The following is a 9593-nucleotide window of genomic DNA, read 5'->3' on the forward strand; positions in this document are numbered from 1 at the left end:
TTGGGCGGTTTGTGGGCGTTAGAGTGGGCGTGGCACTCTTCTGAAACAAACTTGCGCTGCGCAGGAATCTCAGGAATCTGCATGCCTAATCCCAGTATTGTAGCTCTTATAGTTTCCTATATCTCAGCGTTCATACGGACAGACGGACATGGCTAGATCGACTCCGCTAGTGATCCTGATCAAGAATATATATACTTTATGGGGTCGGAAACGCTTCCTTCTGCCTGTTACATACTTTCCGACGAATCTAGTATACCCTTTTACTCTACGAGTAACGGGTATAATTAAGAAGTCAATATATTTCGGATTGAAGCCGCGATCGGTCATACCTAAGAATAAAAGTCAAACTGACTTGATGTAATAGTCAGTTTTAATTTAAAAATAAAAATTATACATTTTTAAATCAACGACAACGAATCAAATTAATTTGCACGGATTTTCGGACCTTTTACTCCAATTTCCCTTCTCTTTTGGCGCATAAACATGCACTAAGAAGAGAGAAAATGCAAGGAGCAAAAAGCTCTCCGTCCCGCGCCCTAACTATTGTTTTAGCAATTTAAATCATACATTAACCTGATCGGATCTAGGCAAATAATATTTGTAGACCAATTAGTTGGTGTTAGGGTAGAGCCAAAAAGGGGAAAAAAATTAAGTTGTTTATTATTCAATAGATTCCCTTAAGTTCTGCAGTAGGGTCGCGGTGACATGGCTCAAGGCAAAAAGCTTTTTTTTTTTTTTGTGCCTAAAACGCTGTGCCGCTGCTGACGTCAGCCGAGAAGTCGACGCAGCGTAGAAGACTGCCTACGAAAACGGTCGTGCAACAAAGAGAGGCAGATAGTCGGAGGATCCCTCTCTTTCTTTGTTTTGTAATCTGCCTGCACTCGGTGCTCTTAGAGACAAATTTCGGCCGGTCCGTTATTATACCCGTTACTCGTAAAGTAAAAGGGTATACTAGATTCGTCGGAAAGTATGTAACAGGCAGAAGGAAGCGTTTCCGACCCCATAAAGTACACTGATAAAAAAATGGAATAGTAAATTTAAATATGCGCCTATTGAATCCAAAATTTCATATTTCATATTTAAATTTAATACAAAAAACATTATATTAAATACGAAACATATTAAATTGCCTAGTTTAATATAAAAATATTTAAATCAAAGAAGAGCATATTTAATTTAAATTTGGGTATATTTGTTTTAAAAAATATTATATTTATCGTTAATATTTTCAGAATTAAAAATATTTAAATTAAAAATGTTTCATATTAATTTTAAGTATTCAAATTATTTTATTTTAGAGTTTTTAATATTTAATATAAAAATGTTTGTAATAATAATATTGATAGTGTCAATTTGAAAGGTTTCTTCAATGTTTATATCACATAAAAACACCTCAAGAAGATATCTTTTATATTTACGTACAAATTAATTAATTAAAATGTATTTTATTTGTATTATCACATTTAAATATGTTTCATATTAAAATATTAGTTTCTGTCAAGTCCGTTTTTAAGTACGATAATATTTAAAATAAATATTTTAAGCTGACTTTTTTTACAAAAAGATTTATTTCATAAACTGTACACTCATGTATATACATACATCTGTTTAGACCAAACATTATACATTTTTAAAAACAAATTGATATACATTAAAGTAAATTGACATATGTATGTACAAACATATGTAAATGGGCAGAAAAAAAACGAAGGCGCTAAGATAATTTTTGGCGGTTTTTTTTTGTTCTATGCTACACACATTCATTCTTTTGCGTTTGCTTTGATCAATGACTCTTCTTCTTTACCACTACACGACGCGTGTCATTGAAAAGTTGCAGCCGAAGAAGTTGGTAGTGTCGGGCCTTTATTAAAGCGAAGTCGGCATAAAAATATAATATTCAATGTGTGGGCAGCAACTATCAAAGCCAAAAAGGACGATTGATCGCACTATCAAAAAATCGAGTTGAAGTTTCTTTAAATAAATAAAAAAAAAGCCAAAACGGACTTATCTCGCGGCTTTTTCTTTTTCTTTGAACTGTACTCGGCCAAACATATGTATGTACAATTGATTCCGCTTCTTCAACACGGCACGCTTGCCATTTCATAAATGCAGCCAAAGAAGTAGGACGTGTCGGAGCTTTGTTAAAGTGAAAATAGCTTAAAAATAAATATGAGCATATGTATAAAAGTTAAATTAAATTTATCAAAAATATTTTAACCGTACTGCGTTTTCGTAGAATACAGCAAATTAGCGCGCGCCGTTACACGCATACATACACATACATATGCACATAGTGGGTAAACAGAAATCGAACTAAAGTGAAGAATGTATTAATTATTAAGTGGATTAAAATTTTCGGTTCTCAGAAACGTATGTACATACATTCAAGTGCAGCTGCACACAAATACATACATATACCACAGCGTGCGTTTACCGTTGCTTGGTCGCCAACAAAGTTGAGCGTGCCCTGGCGAACACACACATGTACATTTGCTGTAACACATCTACACACATCAGCGTGCGTTTACCGTTCCTGGCAAAGTCATAGGTAAGTAAAAAAAAAAGTAGAAATATATACATTTTTAAAAGTAAGAATACGGCAAAGTATGTTTTATAATAACTTTTTTCTATTTCATTCCTCGCAAATATACAAATTCCAGAACGAAGCGTATAAAACTGGATTACATCTTGGAGGTTCCTGTTGAGATCCAAACAAAAAGTGGAAACTGCTAGATTTTGACGAAACTTGGCTGACAAAACGGAATTAATGAGGGAGATTTCAGACTGGAATCTCGTTATCGAAAAATTAAATAAAACCCATCTTACTCGGCGTAAGGATGTGAAAACTCTCGACGGAGCTGAGTTTTTGAAAGTATGCCGGGCGCCGGAATTGGTAATTTATAATTTTAGTCAGACTACATTCAGATTTTGACTTTTTATTTATTTTTTTGTGCTCTTTTGTTGTTTTTTTCAGATTTAAATCTTTTACCAAAGCAGAGACTATTGGTAATTTAATATTTTGTTTAATCTCTTTAAAATGAAATCTATAATTTTCTTTTTTATCTTACTATTTATTTCACAGATAATTTACAAAACTAATTATTGTTTAGCTATTAAGATTGGTAATACTCTACTATTGTATCTATTGGTAATATACAGATCTCTGTAAAATAATTATAAGTGTAACTGTATTATTTATACCCTCCAGCAAGCCGCTATGAAAAATATACGTTTAAATAAAATCGAAAAAAAAACAAAAAAAAAAATTTGTGTACTAATTTTTTTTTGTGTACCAAAAATATTTGAATACCTATCATATTTAATATTACTATTGGCATATTTTGAATAAATATGTCTAGTATTGAATCTTAATATGACTTATATTGAATTTTAACATTTCGGTTATTCATTTAAATATTAAAATGTTCAAATTTAATATGGTTTCAGTTTAAATTAAACACGTGTACTATTTAATTCAAATTTTTAAAATTTAAAATCAAATAGTCATTGTATTAAATATAAATATGCATTGTATTTAATTTAAATATGGCTTATATTTAACTTAAATATTTAAAATATTAAAATCTATTCCGAAAATATTTAAATTTAATATGGAAAAAAAGGTTAATATGCGCATATTTAAATTTAATAAAAACCGCAATGGATGAAAATCAAAGCGAAAAATATTTGGGTTGAATATGAAATATTTGGATTTACTACGTTTTTTTTATCAGTGTATATATATTCTTGATCAGGATCACTAGCCGAGTCGATCTAGCCATGTCCGTCTGTCCGTCTGTCCGTCGGTCCGTCTGTCCGGATGAACGCTGAGATCTCGGAAACTATGAGAGCTAGGCTATTGAGATTTGGCGAGCAGATTCCTGAGCTTCTTACGCAGCGCAAGTTTGTTTCAGTAGAGTGCCACGCCCACTCTAACGCCCACAAACCGCCCAAAACTGTGGCTCCTACAGTTTTGATGTTAGATAGAAAATTTTAAGTGAAATGTATTAGTCTTGTCCATACCTATCGATTGACCCAAAAAAAATTTTTCTACGCCCACTCTAACGCCCACAAACCTCCCAAAAAAAAAAGGTATGACGTCAGAGCCAGACAGTGCGAAATGTTTTTACGCGTGTATGTGTGTGTATGTAAATAGTTGCCGGCCGAACTTAGCGGCAAAGAGAAAAGCACTGCCGGCGCTCAGAGAGAGCAAAGTGCGCGGCTAACTTATTCTATTGAACAATGAATTTGTCACGCCTACCCTAACGCACACAACGCTTAAATCTGTCTTCCGCCGGTAGGTGGCGCATTTAAGTCTCGCTTTGCTGCTTGCATATCTCCATTTCCCTTTGGTCGCTTAAGCTGAGTAACGGGTATCTGATAGTCGAGGTACTCGACTATAGCGTTCTCCCTTGTTTTTTTTGCGTCCCTCCGTTATGTTTGGCTAGCGACTAACATTTCGTGGAGCAGCGACATGTGAATGCCCTAATATTTTAGGAGCATTATTGTATATCGAAAAAAACAACAAATATTGTTTTATAAAAGTAAATAAAGTAAATTGAATTATCTTGTAAAGTTATGTTTACGTATTATACATTATTATTACAAAATAATTTTTTAGTGAAGTTATAGAAATTTAGTACTTTAAAATTGATTTAAATATTTAAAACATTTTAATATAAATATTTTTAAAAAATTTGTATTGTATTTTACTTACATACTTTTTGCTTTAGAAAGAGTATAGGTGCAGTGGCACGCGCCTACAGCGAAGACAAAACAAAAGAAATCAAGTAAAGGGGTGAGAGGAAGACATGATGCATTCTGTTTGAGTTATTGAAAGGGAAGCAAGCCATTTAAATTGTGCGCAGCAGACTTACTTTTTTCGTTTCTTAAAGTAAAAATTATACATTTAGTTAAGTGTTACATTAAGTTTAAGGTGTTGTGCATTGATCTTAGTTTAAAGTACGTACATTTTGAAGGAGTTTTATGAATTCCGTTAGCCGAAAGTGGATGATGAAATGTTTTGTGCCAATAAAAATCCCGTAAAGGGTTATACACAGCTCTATAAGGTAAATATACAAATAAACAAGTAAAACGAATTTTTTATCACATGCCCATACGTTTTTTCAGGAGTGTTGGCCAAGGAATCCGAGGACCCGGACAAATGTTTAAGGAAGGCGATGACCAATGTAAAAAACAAATTAACGAAACATAAAACTAGGCTTTCTAACAATAATTGTCCTTCCTTCCATTAAATTGAATTTAAAAGTAAATAAAAATATCATTTTAAATTCAATATTTTCATAAGTGAAAACTCATGGGAAATATTCTGAATTTTACAAGTAATTTCACGTGGGACGTGTCACGTGCAGGTAATCTCATAAGTGAAGACTCATGGGAAATATTCTGAATTTCACAAGTGATTTCATACGACAAATAAGTATAAGGAACAAGTCAAGTCCCGAGTGACTTCCAAAAATTTTCATTTGAATTTTCACTTGTGAAAAAGCGGACATCCCATATATATATAGAGTGTCACTTGTTCTTCACTCGTGCAAGGGGACATGTGCCGCGGTAATTACAAGGTGATTCACAAGTGAAGCTTTTTGTTTGGAGTTTGGAGTGGTTAAGTTAGCCGCGCACTCTGCTCTCTTTTAGCGTTGGCATCGCTTTTCATTCTCATTTTCTTGTCACGCTTTTGTTTCAGCCTGCGCCAAGGAAGAGAGAGCAAGACATAAAATAGACTAAAAACATTTATATTAATATCTGTTTGTTAAGCATCAACAAACAACAAAATAATAGCAATAAGTAAATTGGCCAGGGGACAGAGGGGAAAAGGACACATAGTTTAAATTGTTTAATATTTAATAGAATAAGTTAGCCGCGCACTCTGCTCTCTCTTAGCGTTGGCAGCGCTTTTCATTCTCATTTTTTTGTCACGCTTTTGTTTCAGCTTGCGCCGAGAAAGAGATAACAAATCATTACATAATAATAAAATTTATAATAATGTACAATGTACATGTAAAAACCTTTAAGCGTATTGTGTATATAATGTATATAGCTTTTATTCGCCGCGCATTGTTTTCGACCGTTCTACGCGCTACTTAAACAACGAGACTAGCTCAGAAATATTGGAGGTTCGTATCAACAAATTTATGTTGCGTAGCAGCCCGTGACCCAAGAAAATGCAATATATCCGATTGGGACAAATCTGAACACTTTATTGTTTGTCTTTCACTGGAATTTTTGACCTCGTCAGCTGGTTGCGGTGGCTTACATCGCTTCTCCTTCTGTTCGTGTCCCTCCTTCTTTCCATTCTTAAAACTCAACGTCGTAGTCTCGCCTTCTCCGCTGTTGCTTGGCGCTCTCCATCCTCGATATTTATGAGTAGTTTTAGGACTCCTTACAAAGTATGTGTTTTGGGAAAACTAGGAAATCTTCGGCGAATGAATATATTTATACTCTTGCAGAGGGTAATATGATTTCAGTCAGAAGTTTGCAACGCAGTGAAGGAGACGTTTCCGACCCCATAAAGTATATACATTCTTGATCAGCATCACTAGACGAGTCGATCTAGCCATGTACGTCTGTCCGTCTGTTCGTCTGTCTGCCTGTAGGTCTGTCCTTCTGTCCGTCTGTCTGTCCGTTTCTACGTAAACTAGTCTCTCAGTTTTGAAGCCATTGGGCTGAAACTTTCCCAAAAGTCTTATTTCTTTTGCAGGTAGTATATAAGTCGGAACCAGCCGGATCGGACAACTATATCTTATAGCTCCTATAGGAATAATCGGAAAAAAAATAAAAAAATTATATCTTTGGCGTTTATTAACATATAACCACACACGCTTGGAAATAAAATTTTTTAATGAGTTCAAAATTTCGTATGAATATGGATCAAATTGTCAATGTAGTAAGTAATCTTAGAAAGTCTGGTTAACGATAATGTGAAACTAGCTGATAATGATAAGTTAATATTAAGATATATTTTAAATGAATTCTCAGATAGATTCATAACTGGCATGCAACACAGGTGTATAATTACAGGAGAATTAGAAATTCGTCTAATTGATGAACATAAGACTGTACAAAGACGTCCGTATAGATTAAGTGCAGAAGAAAAACTAATAGTTAGGGACAAAGTTCAGCAAATGATTGAAAGCAATGTTATCCGCCCAAGTAGCTCTCCATTCGCTAGTCCTATGCTTTTAGTTAAAAAGAAAGATGGAAGTGATAGACTGTGCATTGATTTTCGGGAATTGAATGCGAATACGGTGTCTGATAAGTATCCATTGCCATTAATATCAGATCATATAGATAGATTACGTGGTAGTAAGTATTTTAGCAGTTTGGACATGGCCAGAAGATTTTATCAGATACCGATTCACACGCTTCGTCAGTATTTCAACGAGCGATAGTACGAGCCTTATGTGATTTGGCATACTCGTATGCAATTGTTTATATTGAAGATGTGTTGATAGTCGCAAACTCCAAAGAAGAAGCTTTTACAAGATTGAAAGTTTTGCTTAAAGCCTTGTCAGATGCCGGATTTTCATTCAACATAAAGAAGAGCACATTCTTCAAGACAGGAATAGAGTATCTCGGGTTTTATATTAAAGATGGTGAAATTAAACCTAATCCAGAAGAATAGAAGCTTATCCGCATTAAGTCAACCAACTACTGCCACGCAGTTAAGACAATTTATATCAGCTAACTGTTAAGGTACATGGATTTGCTTGGAAGCAGAATCATGAAGAAATACTTAAAGATTATTGACTACGGTGCAATGCTCCTTCACAGAATTGACGGCAAATGTAGGGTGATCGAATATTTCAGCAAGTGTACATCGGCTTCAGAATCAAAATATCATTCATATGAACTAGAGACTTTAGCCGTGTACAATGATGTAAAACATTTTCGACATTATCTGCATGGTAGAAAGTTCGTCATCCATACTGACTGCAATTCCTGACACCACGTGTACACCGATGGTGGGCGTTCTTGCAGGCATTCGATTTTAGCGTGGAATATAGAAAGGGAACTCAAATGGCACATGTAGACTGCCTATCACGAAATCCTATTCCAGAGTCCTCGAAAACGATAAACAAAGTAGTTGAGGTTCGCGTTGACTTGGCATTGATAACGGATAATTGGCTAATTGCTGAACAGCAGAGGGACTTAGGTATAGTTGATATCATGAATCAAATAAATGGAGGTGAGTTGCAAGTTGACAGAGCTAAAACTTATGAAATTAGAGCCGGAATTTTGTATCGCAAAATTCAGAGAAGTGGTAAGACTCGTTGCTTACCAGTGATTCCGAGAGCCTTTAGGTGGTCGGTCACTAATCATGTGCACGAGGCTATAGTACATCTTGGATGTCAGAAGACTTTTAACAAGGTATATGAACAATATTGGTTTGAAAGTAAGTCGAAGTATGTCAAAAAGTTTGTGGAAAACTGTATAGCCTGTAAGCTCTCCAAACCCTCAACAGGCAAGGTACAAGAGGAACTGCACCCCACTCCCAAGGTAGAAATTCCCTGGCATACCGTACATATCACTGTGGACGGCAGTACACGTAGTGGCGAAGCGCGCAAGAGAGCATGCGAAGACTACTACTATATATAGCCGCAGAATTGAAAATCTGCCATTATGGTCTGATCGTAACGAGTGATACACCAATCGAAAGGTATCGCAAAAACTAAGAAGATTGCACACGAAGACAATCGAAATATAGATTTGTTTGGGATAAAAAGCGGTGAAAGTGTAAAAGTAAAAACTTAGAAAATTAGAGCTGCTGGATACAGTGGGGATAGAAACCCCCGGCTGTTTAGCTAGTTTTATTCTTACTGATGACACCTCATTTGTTGAAATCCGATGTCCCGTTTAAAAGTAATTCAAACAAGAAAGGAAATTAGCTTCGGCAAGCCGAAGCTTATATACCCTTGCAGCTATAATTATTAAATTTAAAAACACAAAAATGATATTCCCAATAGTATAAGATAATATGTCAAAAAACACCGAAGCTATAATTTGTTTCATATTATTTTTCCACCAATTTTCCGATGGTTCCTATGGCAGCTATATGATATAGTCGTCCGATTTCGATAAAATTTAATTCAAAATTCAAAACTAATTAAAAAATGTTATTTCCAAGCTCAGGAGGTTATATGCTTAAAAACACCAAGAATATAATTTTTTAAAATTTTTTTTTCCGATTATTCCTATGGGAGCTATAAGATATAGTTGTCCGATCCGGCTGGTTCCGACTTATATACTACCTGCAAAAGATATAAGACTTTTGGGAAAGTTTCAGCCCGATAGCTTTAAAACTGAGAGACTAGTTTGCGTAGAAACGGACGGACAGACGGACATGACTAGATCGACTTGTCTATTCATGCTGATCAAGAATATATATACTTTATGGGGTCGGAAACGTCTCCTTCACTGCGTTGCAAACTTCTGACTGAAATCAATATACCCTCTGCAAGGGTATAACAAGATTTTCTTTTTCTTCCCAAAATGAAAATGTTTGTCCCTTTGCTTGTGGGTTTGTATGCATCCCATCTTAGTTTTAGGGCTTTGGCAACCCTATGGGTGTA

The 9593-nt window shown here is 34.9% G+C and overlaps 1 long non-coding RNA gene across 1 annotated transcript; it reads left to right on the forward strand.

Moving 5' to 3' along the window:
• The first annotated feature begins 2523 nt into the window (after positions 1-2523).
• LOC119559047 lies at positions 2524-3004 on the forward strand. Its single transcript, XR_005220621.1, has 3 exons — positions 2524-2548; positions 2661-2893; positions 2975-3004. It is a non-coding gene; the product is annotated as an uncharacterized LOC119559047 (long non-coding RNA).
• Positions 3005-9593: the final 6589 nt, after the last annotated feature.

The sequence above is a fragment of the Drosophila subpulchrella genome, unplaced genomic scaffold (assembly GCF_014743375.2).
Source record: "Drosophila subpulchrella strain 33 F10 #4 breed RU33 unplaced genomic scaffold, RU_Dsub_v1.1 Primary Assembly Seq16, whole genome shotgun sequence".
NCBI classification, from domain to species: domain Eukaryota; kingdom Metazoa; phylum Arthropoda; class Insecta; order Diptera; family Drosophilidae; genus Drosophila; species Drosophila subpulchrella.